This window comes from Limulus polyphemus, unplaced genomic scaffold (assembly GCF_000517525.1).
Source record: "Limulus polyphemus unplaced genomic scaffold, Limulus_polyphemus-2.1.2 Scaffold1113, whole genome shotgun sequence".
Taxonomy (NCBI): domain Eukaryota; kingdom Metazoa; phylum Arthropoda; class Merostomata; order Xiphosura; family Limulidae; genus Limulus; species Limulus polyphemus.
The window spans coordinates 223,328-229,327 of NW_013666723.1; the positions used below are offsets into that span (position 1 = coordinate 223,328).

At 32.2% G+C, this 6,000-nt stretch overlaps 1 protein-coding gene across 7 annotated transcripts in view; it reads right to left on the bottom strand.

The window, feature by feature from the left end:
- The window catches only part of LOC106462185 (myosin-2 heavy chain-like), a 127,474-nt gene that overhangs the window by 48,432 nt on the left and 73,042 nt on the right, over positions 1–6,000 (bottom strand). The gene's annotated exons all lie outside the window — the stretch shown is intronic.

Sequence of the window (6,000 nt, forward strand, 5' to 3'; positions counted from 1 at the left end):
TATAGATATTCAATAATACACAAGCTGCTATAAAATATTCATAATACATAATTTGTTGTACAATATTCAATAATACACAAGCTGTTATAAAATATTCATAACACATAATTTGTTATATAAATATTCAATAATACACAAGCTGCTATAAAATATTCATAATACATAATTTGTTATATAAATATTCAATAATACACAAGCTGCTATAAAATATTCATAATACATAATTTGTTGTACAATATTCAATAATACACAAGCTGTTATAAAATATTCATAACACACATACTACTGTAAAATATTCAATAACACACAAACTACTACAAGATATTCAATAACACACAAACTACAACAAGATATTCAATAACACACAAACTATTGTAAGATATTCAATAACATACAAACTACTGTAAAATATTCAATAACACACAAACTACAACAAGATATTCAATAACACGCAAACTATTATAAGATATTCAATAACATACAAACTACTGTAAAATATTCAATAACACACAAACTACAACAAGATATTTAATAACACACAAACTACAACAAGATATTCAATAACACACAAACTACAACAAGATATTCAATAACACACAAACTATAACAAGATATTCAATAACACGCAAACTATTGTAAGATATTCAATAACATACAAACTACTGTAAAATATTCAATAACACACAAACTACAACAAGATATTTAATAACACACAAAATACAACAAGATATTCAATAACACACAAACTACTGTAAAATATTCAATAACACACAAACTACAACAAGATATTTAATAACACACAAACTACAACAAAATATTCAATAACACGCAAATTATTCTGAAATATCTAATTCAAAACTTTTCTTATTCACCTAAACAGCCAATTTAACAACATCAAATTTTCCATAGAACTTGAAGTCAATAACTCTTCCATTCTGGTTCTGGTTCAGAGGGACACAAGAGTAAAACAAAAAACTGATCAGTGCCGTTCATCGGACAAAGGCTCAAAAATATATATCTAGGTTTCGTTCACGTCACACAATTTCTGTCAAAATTGGGATTATTAAAACACTAAGAGCAACGAGTATATGTTCCAAGACGAAAAACTTTTAAACAAATCTTGAGAACATTTTCAAAAATAACAATTATCTCAAGAACACAATAAATTGAATATTATATTGGTCAACCTGTATCAAGTACTATCGAACCACAACAGAAAGAAAACAAACATATTTTTTTTATCTTATGTACCAAGCCTCGCGGGAAAACGTCGAGGACTGGTGAATAAACATGACGTCACCTTAGTCTTCACAATTCCTCCTATACTACACGAAGATAAAATCCCCAGCTCTCAGTTCTCTCATAAAAAAAAACTTGGACAACAGAACTCGGTGCTAACGTAATAAACAATACAGTGGAGAAACACGACGCCCAGTACAGGTACGGTTCAAAGAACACCAAATAGCCATTAAAACCTCTTCTATAAACATAACAAATATAGCGTTTCACGTTCAGGAAAACGACCACATAAAGAAATTAAAAATAAAAAAATAAAGAAACTGAAAAAATCAAACAAGCAATTGTCATTCAAGCACAAAACAGTGGATTACCAGTGGATAGTAACCAAACCACGAACAACAACTGAGTACCGTATAGACACCATTTACAACACAGCGCACCACCAGTGGATAATAACCAAAACAACGAACAAACACTGAGTCCCGAATGGACACCATTTACAATATGGTGGACCACCAGTGAATAGTAACCAAAACAACGAACAACAACTAAGTACCGTATGGACACCATTTATCAAATATATGAAACATTTATCTTCGTATGAACATGTAATCAAACCTTTATATGTTTTTCTTTTGTGTTTTACTCGTAACCAATAATTCTGTAATATAATAATTGAAATCTGAACATTTGTTTCTGTATGATGCGTTTGATTGTACTTTATTATCGTGTTTATTTTATTCAAGTAATTGTTGGATATATTTCAACAGAGAACATAATATATTTATGTTGTTATACAGCTACAAAGACCAAGATTTTCATTAATCGATTTATGTAAAAGTTTAAATCTTTTCATATTAATTCTGTACCTGCCATAATTCGTTTTCAGCAATTTCTACATGTTAACTTTAATAGCAGACGTCAGTTATTGTTGCTTAGATACCTGCTTCTGAAAATTGTTCCACTTACAAACGAATAAATTGTGGGCCGATGAATACTTTGGTGAAAAGTCCGAAAGTGCTTAACCTAGAGAACAATCCATGCATATTTTTATACATCAATTTATCTATGTTATGAGATTTTAAAAGACGACACACGAATCAGACGATATTGTTGATATTTCACCACAGATTGTGTTAAAATTGTTAAGTGTTAAAATTGTTAATACTGCTTGTTGTGGTATACCAAAGTAGTGGTACTTTATCCTGCTAAATCAGACGATATTGTTGATATTTCACCACAGATTGTTAAACTTGTTACTGTTGTGGTATACCAAAGTAGTGGTACTTTATCCTGCTAGTAACAAGTTTAACAATCTGTGGTGAAATATCAGCAATATCGTCTGATTTAGCTGAATAGAATACCACTACTTTGGTATACTACAACAGTACGCCTCTCCCTTCCCCCGGTCGTACAGCGGTAAGACTATAGGCTTATAACACTAAAAACTGAGTTTCGATACCTGTGGTAGGCAGAGCACAGATAGTTCACTGTGTAGCCTTGTGCTTAACAGCAAAAAAAAGCAAAACACAGCATAAGAATTATGAGGCATAATGGGATAAGTTTGTTTTTACGTGTGCAACGTAGCAGTGATCCAACATGGATTATTACTCATAATCCCACCTTATAAACATGGATCCAGTTTAAAAAAATAGCTCCACTGACGATAGTTAGAATTTACAGTATGTAAAGCACTCAAATAAGCCTTTTGTCTATACTAACCACACTGTAATCAAGCATAGATTAAGATGGCTTCTGTAAATACAGTTTCTCAGCTTATTATACATTACATACCGAGATATTCTAATATCGCTCGTATAGAAACCGAGAAAAATATAAATAAGTGTAGTGTGGTACAGGGTGTATTTAGAACCTTCTTAATGTATAAATTTAAAATTAACAAAAACAGTTAAAATAGAATATTTTGAACAAATACACAATGAAAGAGAAGGCAACTTTTCATCCAAGTTAACATGGATACAAGTAGACTTGATAGTATCCAATTATCAGACTAATAATAATTAGACTCGATAATATTCAATAATTAGACATGATAATATACAACACTCAAACCTGATAGTATCCAACAATCAGTCCCGGTAATATTCAATCATTAGATCTGATAATATACAACACTCAAACCTGATAGTATCCAACAATCAGTTCTGGTAATATTCAATAATTAGACCTGATAATATACAACATTCAGACCTGATAGTATCCAATTATCAGACTAATAATAATTAGACCCGATAATATTCAATAATTAGACCTGATAATATACAACACTCAAACCTGATAGTATCCAACAATCAGTCCCCGTAATATTCAATAATTAGATCTAATAATATAAAACACTCAGACCTGATAGTATCCAATTATCAGACTAATAATATCCAACAATCAGATCCGATAATATTCAATAATTAGACCTGATAATATACAACACTGAAACCTGATAGTATCCAACAATCAGTCCCGGTAATATTCAATAATTAGACCTGATAATATACAACATTCAAACCTGATAGTATCCAACAATCAGACCAAATAATATCCAACAATCAGACTTCATTATATCCATCTTAACTTGAAAGAAACGTCTTTATTGCTTTTACATTGAAAGTTTAATCGATATTTTTTAATATTAAGTTTCATTAAAGTTCAAAGCTGAAGAACTAATTAAAAACATTCCATAAATAGGGATAATGCTGTCATTCACTTGTTAAGAGTACTTGTATATGAAAAAAAAAGTGAATTTTGAAACTGAGTTCAAGCAATCAAAGTACAACAGAACCAGGCGTGAGTCAACCAGGCTTCATTTTCATGGTGTTTAAACAGAACCAGGCGTGAGTCAGTAGGGCTTTACTTTCATGCTGTTTACAACAGAACCAAGCGTGAGTCAGTCAGGCTTCATTTTCATGGTATTTACAACAGAACCAGACGTGAGTCAGTCAGGCTTTATTTTCATGCTGTTTACAACAAAACCAGGCGTGAGTCAGTCAGGCTTCATTTTCATGGTGTTTACAACAGAACCAGGCGTGAGTCAGTTAGGCTCTATTTTCATGGTGTTTACAACAAAACCAGGCGTGAGTCAGTCAGGCTTTATTTTCATGCTGTTTACAACAAAACCAGGCGTGAGTCAGTCAGGCTTCATTTTCATGGTGTTTACAACACAACCAAGCGTGAGTCAGTCGGGCTTCATTTTCATGCCGTTTACAACAGATACAGTAGTAAATTATCACTAAGAATCTCTAAATGTTGTTGCTTTCTAACTTTTTTTTTCCCTGCTCTAAAATAAAAACCGTACAAATCCAACGTTAGGAGGAATTTTTAATAACTACCGATTTGAAAAGATGTCTATGGAATTAAAGGTGAAGAGAAAAAACAACACAAAATCAATAGGTCAAAATCTCTAACGGATAAAAAAGATCTAGTATGAACGATTAACAAATTCAACTTCATAAAAATAAGTGATTTAGAACAAAGTATAGATGGTTCGATTCCAATATAATCAATCAATCAATACCCTCCAGTTCTAAAGGTCGACGACTGCATTCCCCATTGTTCTCTACTCCTTAGCTCTAACAGTTCTAAAGGTCGACGACTGCATTCCCCATTGTTCTCTACTCCTTACCTCTAACAGTTCTAACTTCAATTCATTTTCTAATATTATCGACCTAAATAAATCTCTACCTGCCTCTCGCTCTTTTTCTTCCTTCGATTTTACACATCATAATATAATCTCTGCCAATCTTCCCTCAGTTTTAATTACTTACTCAAATACTACACATCTTCCGCTTTCTACATAATTTTAATCTAAGAAAGCTAATAAACGACATCAAGGGAAAATGTCAATTCAGTTAAGAAAACAACAACATATAACCAAAGTTAAACACAAACCAATTAGTTTCGAACGAAGCCTTAACACATTAATTTACTAATCAGTTAGAAAACGTCTCTTACTATGAGAGCTGCTAGCTAATCTTTACGTTCTTGCCTCGTGTGTTCGGTAGCTGCACGTGAAATCAACAAGACAAGCTCTGCTGATCCGGGTTTTCCATGAAAGTGTTACATTCTACATTTGTAATTAACAAGACATATGCGTCTCAGATAGAATGGAACTTATTAACCGACGTAAATATCTGTTCCTAACAAATTATCAATAATCATTACAACAATTAATAATTAGTCGTCACGGAAAAAGCTTTGTAGATGAAGCTGTAATTACATGTAAGTATATATAGATTTTCTACCCATGTTTTTAACCAAACATCGTAAAAAGTATCGATCAAGGAAGTGATTATAACGTCATTAAACAAGCTGCAGATGGAAGGATTTTGTCACGTTTCACAAATAAGCTGCAGATGGAAGGATTTTGTCACGTTTCACGAATAAGCTGCAGATGGAAGGATTTTGTCACGGTACCAATCTCTTTCTGGTCAGTTTACTTAATACAGTACCACTCACTTTCTGGTCAGTTTACTTAATACAGTACCACTCACTTTCTGGTCAGTATTACTTAATACAGTATCACTCACTTTCTGGTCAGCATTACTTAATACAGTACCACTCACTTTCTGGTTAGTATTACTTTATACAGTACCACTCACTTTTTGGTCAGTATTACTAAATACCATACCACTCACTTTCTGGTCAGTATTACTTAATACCGTACCACTCACTTTCTGGTCAGTATTACTTTATACAGTACCACTCACTTTCTGGTCAGTATTACTTAATACCGTACCAGAAAGTGAG